Source organism: Capsicum annuum, chromosome 1 (genome assembly GCF_002878395.1).
Source record: "Capsicum annuum cultivar UCD-10X-F1 chromosome 1, UCD10Xv1.1, whole genome shotgun sequence".
In the NCBI taxonomy this organism is placed as follows: domain Eukaryota; kingdom Viridiplantae; phylum Streptophyta; class Magnoliopsida; order Solanales; family Solanaceae; genus Capsicum; species Capsicum annuum.
Window position 1 is genome coordinate 87,636,753 of NC_061111.1, and position 10,178 is coordinate 87,646,930.

Sequence of the window (10,178 nt, forward strand, 5' to 3'; positions counted from 1 at the left end):
TCAGCGAGAAGACATTTTTAACCCACATAAAGCCACTCTTGAAGTTGTTGACGTAGAGTAAGCTGATGGATCATTTGCCAGCTGAAGTCTTGGAAAAGGAATCATGGGATTTTGAAGGTCAAAATAAGAACATCCAACTCCAAAGAAATACAACTGGTGTAGCGTACGGGCTATACTCGCTTGCATATATCGAGTGTTTGCTGACCGACACACAAATGACCGGTGTATACGACACCATTGTGGGAAAGATGCAATGGGTCTGGGTATATGGGGTAATAACTAAATGGTTAGAGCCTATGTATAAAAAAGAACATGTACAAAGACAGAGACGAACACGATAACAAATTTTCATTTCAAGCCAATTCACTTTACATGTAATGGCAATAATTTTTATGTCTGGCCAAGTTGAATTTTTATAATGAAACAGATTTTATATCTGTCATAATAGATATAGTACCTGTTGTGATAGATTAATTATTTGTTGGAATAGGTTGGTCATCTGTTGTGTTATGCAGATATTTCCAATCTGTCTGTCGCAATACATATACGATTTGTTGCAATATATAACTTATCTATAACAACTGATTTGTCATCTATTGGAGCAAATTAAAAAGTAGGAAGATCTGTTATATAATTTCTAGTAGATGACCTACGTGTTGTATCTCATGTTGCAACATATGTCTAAATCTGTCTGGTAAGATATGTCATCTGTTGCAGTAGATGTATTATCTGTTGCGATATTTGAATCTAGTACTCCATTTCAATTAACATGTTCAAAACTAAGGATTAATTATATTCATAGATAGAATAAAATAAATCGAAGCCTTCAAAAATTACATGAAATAACTCAATAAATAAATGAAATGTAAAAAATATTATTATGGGTACAAATGATCTACTCTACAAATAAATCAACAAGCTAAACCAAGGAGGATAAATTATTACATTGACGGACTCAAGCTATAATCTAATCAATATGGACAAGTTGTCCTTTATCCGATGCTACGGAATTCGTCTTTGGTCATCCTGGATCTTTAACGTCGGTTGTGTACAGCTTCTGAGCTTTCAATTCTCTGTATTTCCATAAAATAGCAGCATATCTTTTATGGAGTAATCCGGCATTAAGTCCATCATTTTGTACTTGTAATCCATCGCTTAAATACTTAGCATAGGCGGCAACAAAAGAACCGCAAATTTCAACCCAGCAACACCAACACATCACACACACACACACACACTAAGAACATCAACTGTGACAAAAAATTACCAACAAATTTGAATCAACAGTACGACAACAACAAGAAGAAATGTCCGAAATTAGGGTTTTATTCAGTCCATATTTCAATACTAGAAGAGCAGTTGGCTTAAATTCCTTTATTTTTTCATAATTTTTTACTTGTGAAAAAGGAAATGGGACTATGAAGAACTCGAAGTTGTTGTCACCAGAGAAGTCTTCACATCGATTGACTACTAAAAATCGAAAAAGAACTCGCCCGACTATTTGTTACCGGAGGTTAAAGGGAGAAATTTTACAGAACTGTTGGTTGGGAGAGAGTTGAGAGAAGTTGGAGAAAGAGAGTGATTGATTTGGATTGAAGAGGGGTGTGGGTTGGGTTGATTTGTATTTTTTAAAAGATTAAAAAGTTTTGAAAATAATAATCAAGTTCACAATTAACTTAATCAAGTTTCCTAATGATGTTTGACCCTATCTGTTGATCAATGTCATCAATCCTTCATTCAAGACTTAAAAGATACCTTTCCTTCAATTTTTTCAAGTAAGTTACCTACAAATTTTTTTGCAATAAATACAAAAAAAATTCAACAAAGTTTTGGTAAAAATTCATAAATAGAGGAACGAATTCTGCAGAAGGATTAGCAATTAGAAGCCAATGTAGCTGTCCAATTAACTCTTTCAAAATTCTTGCTCGGCGATACGATCGCCAAAGGCGGAAGCATTATAAAGGCAAAATTCTTCATATCTTTTTACGATGTGGGAACAAGTTCACCTAAAATTTTTCTCTACTCATTTTCGTCTTCAATAAATTAATATGTAAAGAGTACTTTCTCCGTATATTTTTACTTATTTATTAATGAGTTGATACACATCTTAAAATAATTAGTAATAAAGATAATTCTATTAAATCATTCTTTGAATAGAATAAATTCAATATTTTAGAAATTCATTTTGATAATGAATACAAATGGACACAAGATGTTAAATTGTGCATTGATTTCCCAAATATGACAAGTATTGTTCGGTATCTATTTTTAGTATATTGAATAAGCATAAATATACCAAAGGAGTAATTATTCTTTAAGATTTCTCTAAATAAGAATCGATATTATAAAGTAATTAGTATTAAATTATCTCGAAAACTCTAATAATGACTACAACATTCAATTATTTCAATTATAATAATCAAGAGGATATATTTCAAAAGACTAACTAAAAGTATTTTAAAAATATATCTTATGTAACATACTAACATTAAATGACATTATTATCTTTTACATATGTAAAATAAAGTAATATATAAATTAGGACATTTATAAGAAGCTATTTTTCGCTTAATTTGATCAATCTATTAAAGGAGATAATTAAACTTCATGTTAATAATAAAAAAAGATATAATTGGAGTAACAAAGAAATAACAATACCTAGTCGAGACAGAGGAGCCGTCGTAAATTGAGAATTGAGAATGAGGAAACTACAATTGAGAGGAGATTTGCTTAGAGAATTGGTGAGATCACTTTGTTAGTTAGAGAATTGAGAGAAGGTGGACATTTAGACGATGAGCTGTCAAGGGGGGAAAAGGAGGGAATACGTTTTTGTCAAAAAAATTTATATCAATTACTATATTTTTGGTATATTTTTTGTTTAAGTTTTTTCTTATGCTACTATTTATTTCCAATATATATAAAAGTGAACTTTAAAATATAAAAATCTTAATTGGACTTATAGTATTATCTAGTTAAAAATATTTTTAATCAAAAATAAATACTTGATAAAAAGAATTGAAAGTTAGCAGACAAATATAAGGAATTTTTTTGTTAGGAACAAATTTTTCTAGAATTAAGTGTCCCGGTTATCTCATCTAGGCTTGTGCATATTTTGGTTCAAACTAAAAAAATCCAAAAAATTAAATCAAAAATTAATTTTGATTTTGATTTTTTGATTTTTCAGATCAGTTTTGGTTTTAAATTTTAGAAATTCAGTTAAACAGTTTGGTTTTTTATTTTTCTTTTTTAAAATTGGTTAAACTGAAAAATCAAAATTATATAAATAATATCTATATTTTATTAAATATATATATATATATATATATATATATATATATTTATATTTAGTATAAATAATATTTTTCCATTATTTCATTTTATTTCATCCATGTAGAGTTATTTATATTTGGAAATGAAAAATAGGTTTGAAAAAAATTATTTTTTCTAAAAAAATCACTAACTTTGAATGACCGGTCATGACAAAGAAAAACTCACTACTTTAATCTTCAAAATTAAAATAAAAATCCAAAATAACTAAACCCCAAATCGAATTTATTTCTGTTTGATCGTTACGGTTGTCATTTTTGTCAATCGAAAAACCGAACTGATATTAAACAAGAAAATTGAACAAATAGAAGCCCTCCCCTAATCTTATCATATATATAATTCTGAAACTACCTAATACTTTCAGCTCAATATAAAATTAATAAAATAATTTGTTATTTTATTTTGTGATTATTATACCTTATATCTCACATCAAACGACTCCTAAATGTCGTACATTATATTGATATATTATATTGTCGTACGTAGTATGATGCCTTACAATTATATTGAAATTAACCAAATACAAACCAATAAAAAAACACGCTCTATTTGAGCCCTAAGTCGTTCTTCGCCATATCTTAGGCCAACAAAATTTCACCTCTTTAATTTTTTGGTGATAACATAACAAGTCAAGTTAAGGTTTATTTAGCTCGAAATCTGTGATACCATTTATATGTCAACAAACTAATTTTAATTTCTTGAGCATCTTTTGCTTGATTATACGTATCCACCGATTTAATGTCTAATTTCTTTGTATTCTATGTTTTTTATTCTTCTTGTTTATCCTTTTCCTATTTAAATTTTTCAAGTCACAAAAAATCCTACGTAAATTCTCAAGAAATAATTTCAGCTAAATTTGTGGCAACACAATCTCCTAATAATTTTCTGAGTAATAATTTCATGGGTAAATTCCCAAGAAATAGTTTTAGCTAAATTTGTACAAACACAATCCCCCAATAATTTTTCAAGTAATAATTTTAAAGGTAAATTTCCAGCAAAATTTGTAGCACAAAATTCCCAAATAATTTTCCAGGTAATAAAATGCATTACATAAATTTTTACCAAAATATCTCTACGTAAATTCGTAGGATAAATTACCTGAAAATTTTCTTATGAATTTAAAAATATGTATACTTGTCCATATACCTGCGGATTTACCTAGAAATGAAATATCTGTCGATACATTTCCCCAGGTAATGTCGCAAGTACGAAATTTGCACAATATGGCGCCAAATTTACCTGCGAAATTTGTTGAAAATATATAGTTCCCAGGTAATATATTTTAATATTGAGGAATTCAATATTTTTGTAGGTAAATTCGCATGTATTTTCTGCGATATCATTTTCTAGATAAAATCCCCATGTAATTTATAGTTTTCTAGTAGTGTTTGTTTTAAAAAATAATGTGGCTTTTCTATTTTGCTCAAAAGAATATTCCTAACATTAGTTGTTCTTTCATATATTTTAGGATTCTTTTGTTGAGTCTTTTTGTAATTCTCCTATTTTAGGAGTGTTTTTTTATCCTAATCGAGTCTCTTTCTGATTTTTCTATTTTAGGAGTGTATTTCCAATTGAGCAAGAAAACATTAATTAATTTTTATTTTCATATATATTTAGGACAATAAATAGATGATAATTGTTTGAGAAAAATAATGAAAAAATAATTATATATAAAGTAAAAACTTAAAAAAAAAAATTAAATCACTTTTTAAATGGTTTTCATCTGACATTAATCCATATGAGATCATGGATGAGAGGTGGGAGTGAAAAAGATAACGAACGTAAGTAGTGAGAGTTATTATCATAATCATAATTCACAATTTACAATTCATAATAATATTTTAAAAGTGTGAAGAGTCTTAGAAATGTTGTTTGAACTTTTTGTCCTTTATTAAAAGTTTTTGCTTTAAACAAAATAGTCTTTTCACTATTTTCCTAATATTTAAGAGTTGAAAATTAATTAAATATATTTATGATAAAAATTTTCCTTATTAGAAACATTAGAATTAATGACAAATAATATATTTTTCATTAGTTTAAGAATTTTAAATCAACTAAATTTTATTTTAAGAAGATTTGTAAAAAAGTAAAATATATAGGATATATTTGTGTTTCATGGATACGTGGAACTCGGATAAGTGCTTATAAGTTAGGAAAAGTTTATTTAACACTTTCGTTCTAGAAATGACTTTAGTTTGAATTATGACTATTATAATATCTACTAGACATTGAAGGGCCTGTGCTATGTTATTTTTTTAATCTCAATTTATATGATACAAATATAATTTAGATAAATAATTATTAAAATAATTTTAATTTTTAATTATTATGATTTATAATACTATTTCTTCTATTTTAATTTAAGTCACACTGATATAGGACCCGTGCTATGTTATTTTTTTAATCTGAATTTATGTGACACAACTATAATTTAGATAAATAATTATTAAAATAATTTTAATTTTTAATTATTGTGATTTATAATACGATTTCTTCTATTTTAATTTAAGTGACACTGATATAATTTCAAAAGTTAACTTATGTGGCAGTAGTAGAATTTCATAGTCATTCAAATGTTTTATGTTGACATATCATTTTGTGTCTATTTTATGAAATATTATTAATTTTCTAATGCGATCGTAATAATTAATTAGGGGTGATATAATAAAATCACGATTGAAGCAGCGAAGAACTCAAGACTTAAATGACTTATAATAAATAATTAGAAGTGATATAATAAAATTACTATAAAAATACTCGTGAAAAAGCATAAATAGGCATCATATAAGACATCAAGTCAATTTAAAAAATCAAAAGTTAATTTATTATTTTTTGTCTATTTTATATTTTTAATTAAATATTAAAAAAATTTAATACATAATTAATCTATAGTAATTAATTTGGGGTAATATAGTAAAATTATGATTAAACCAGTTGAAGTAGGAAACACAAGTAGGCATGTCGATTATTTTATATTATTATGTAATATTATAATTTTTTTAATAATTAAATAACTTATAGCAATTAATTACAGGTTAAAAAATGTTTTAATACTTAAGTAGCCCATAGTAATTAATTTGGGATAATATAGTAAAATTATGATTGAAGCAGCTGAAGCAAATAACACAAGTAGACATGTCGATTATTTTATATTTTTATGTAATATTACAATTTTTTTAATAATTAAATAACTTATAGTAATTAATTAGGGGTAATATAGTAAAATTACGATTGAAGCAGCTGAAGCAAGTAGCACAAGCAAGCATGTCAAAGACATGCCTGCTTATTGGCACTTATTATATATAGTAATATACTTAAATAACCTATAGTAATTAATTTGGGGTAATATAGTAAAATTACGATTGAAGCAGCTGAAGCAGGCAACACAAGTAGGCATGTCAATTATTTTATATTTTTATGTAATATTACAAATTTTTTAATAATTAAATAACTTATAATAATTAATTAGGGGTGATATAGTAAAATTACGATTGAAACAACTGAAGCAAGCAGCACAAGCCCGCATATCGAAGATGTGCCTGACACTTATTATATAGTGATTTATAGGATATACATATAATTGTGTATGAATGGTACATGTTTTTTGTTCTTACGATAGAAAACTAAGAATGCATTTGTTACTTCACACATGCTACTAAAACAAATTTAATCATCAAGGATAAATGATTTTGTCACTTATAAGTCGTATTTTGTTACAAAAGATTTAGCATAACGAAAAACTTTTTGTCAATGAATCGTCTCCAAAAGCGGGTCGCTAAAAGTATACAAAGACAATTCAGTGCTTCATCGCTAAAAAAATTAAATTAGCTACAAAAAAAATTTGTCCCCAAATGTGTAACAGTTATGATGAATTTATTTGTTGTAAAAGTATAATTTTTTTGTAGTTGATGGTATGCTTTTGTCACTAAAAGGTAATTAATACCGACAAAATTTCTTCGTCCCTAATTATTTAGTTCAATCAATGACGACACCAATTGTCTCTAGAGTTATATATATTTTCTGGTTGAACAAATATATTTTTGTCACTAATGACAACTTTTTGTATACAACAAATCTTTTCATCCTTAAATGTATGAATTATTGATAATTATTATTATAATAAAGGTAAATAATTTTACAGTTAAATCTACTATTTGTCATTAAAAATATTTTTTTTTACCAACGATAGAGAATCGTCACTAAATTTTATGATTACCAACTATTATGATTGTCACGAAATACAAAATTAATTTGTATCAAATAAAAAGAAATATTTAAGACAAATACATTTGTCACTAAATATAATCAAACTTATGACGAAACAGTTTATTTTGTGATGAAAATATTTGTCTTAAAAGTCTAATTTAATTGTTCCTAAAAGTTACCTTTGATAATAAAATCTTTTGTCACTAATTACAAGAAAACGGTTAATTATTTCATATTGATATTATTTTTTAAATTAGAATTGAATAAATTGAAAATAAAATTATAAAACATGCCAGATAATGATAAAATCACCCACAGTCATACAAATTAAGAAAACAAAAATTGTATTGAGGTAATATCTCCTTACAGAGCAAATCAAAGTAAACCAAGTTCAATAACAAAGAAAATCTAACTGAAATATAGTACTAAATATTACTCCTATCCTAAACTAAGATAGATATGTAAAAATATCTTCCAAAGTACCAACAATTTGTTGAGCTTGCAATTAGCCTTCATACAACTCTCAATTTTATACCTGTGGAAAAAAGAAGAAAATTAGGATTGATGATGATGCTTATAGATTTGGCAATCAAAATGACTCTACATGCTATCTGTGAAATGCGCAACTTGTACAAAGTGGACGACAAATGCAAAACTTGAGGAAAATCATGAACAAGATAATGTAGAATCTTGAAAACCACAATTGAAATGTTTGAATGTAATCTCAAAGGGTAGTTTATGTATTAAGCCTAAACTAAAACAAAATGCTACACCTATTATAGATACCTCATCACCTTCCAAATTTTAGAAAAATAAGTATAACAAAGAATACCAAAGTAGTTTAGCATAAGACAAATTTAAAACATCACTTTTCTCATCATTACTTGTCTATATATAACAAAAGAATTTGACAGTTCCAACCTAAACATAGCAAAATAAGGCCATTTGTCATTGCAAATATAGGATTGATGAAGAGAACATTGAGGAGAGAACAATCAACAAAAAGTTTAGAAGAAATGCAGGGTCTTGCAATCAGAACATTAAAGTTAATCGAAGACACTAAGTAATTAGTGGCAAAAACATATCCTCACACACAACTTGTGTCAGCAGTTGATCAATCTCTAGCCATTTTAAGGTCTCAGCTAATTGTAGATCACAGATCCTCCTTCTGAATTCCCTTGGCTGGCCACCACCTCTGTCTACTTTAATCCCTAAACCCAGATTCAAAAGGGCCAACTGAATGTTCAGAACCCACTTTTCACAATGAAAGGAGACCTTAAATAACAATATTCCTCTGTTAGTTGCATTTTGATGTCAGCAGTAATGATCTTAAATACATATCCACCAACTTTTACCTATTTTTCCAACTCTTAAAGTAGAAAAGTAGAATCACACCCAAGGGTGTTTGTTACCGGTGGAAGGCGGTAGGTATTGCGTGGATTTAGCCGAGAAAGGCGAAAGCTGGTTTGGACACCACGGTTATAAAAAAAAAAGTAGAATCTGATGACATTAACTACCTGGAATGCTATATTTTTATTTACTTTTGGTAGAATCACATTTTATATTTTATGTACGCGTCTTGAAGATTTTCTTGATAATGATAAGCTATCCAGTTTCTTGAAGGTTCATGACATGAAAACCCAGTCTCTTGTGATTTCTGCTCTATTTGTATTTACTGTTAGCTTAGATGGTCGTGTAGAGGGAGTTAAAAAGGCCTGTGATATGGTCTTAAAGGGAGTGGACAGTGTGGAGGAGTGCAGATTCATGATGCTCACACAGGTAGGCTAAACTCTCATGGTAACCCTACTGAGGTTAACTCTAGAAATATGACTACACCTAACTGGTACTGTTCAGGTACAAGAGGAAGGGGTTACATCTAACACTTTCTAATGACGAAGTTACTGGTTATGTGGAAAATTAGAAAGTTGTACAGAGTAAAGAGGTGATCAGTACCCCTTCCCTTAGTACTGGTGATGCACCAGCTTTTGTTGACACTTTAGTTGGCTGCTAGAATCAAATATGTAAGAATGAAAAGGGAACTATGGATACTCCTAAATATCCACAGAAAAATAAACAAGAAAAAAGGGAAGCAATAAAATTGAAACAGGAAAATTTAGATAGATGAGAAGAGAATCTCTTTAATATAAGGTAACATAATCATAACCATGTAACAGGAAACATACTAACAACAGAAAACACCCTTAATGTCAAAAACTAGATAAAAATAATTCAGTAAACACATCAACTTCTCAGCTAGGAAAAAATGAATCTATCAAACTTCAGCTTTCAAATACCATTCACTCAATGTTAATTTCAAATACTACTGATCAGTACCTAAAGTACTTTTTGTTTCTTCAAATATCACTCAATTTACATAAACCGATCAATAATTTGAATTTTATGACAACTAAGAGGTGACCTCCAGTAATGGAGTTCTAAATTTATTTTATGTACATGAGTAGTAGTTAACAAATTTTTTACTAATACGCACATATATATGTGATTTGGGTCAAAGCTACTAAGTTCTCGTTAAACATGAAGTTTTAGTTGGTGAAATAAAAATAGAAATAAACCTAAAGTTGACATTCTGATGGAGTTCTGTCTCCACTGCATTATTAAAAAATGCAAAGTTAGATAGTAAATGC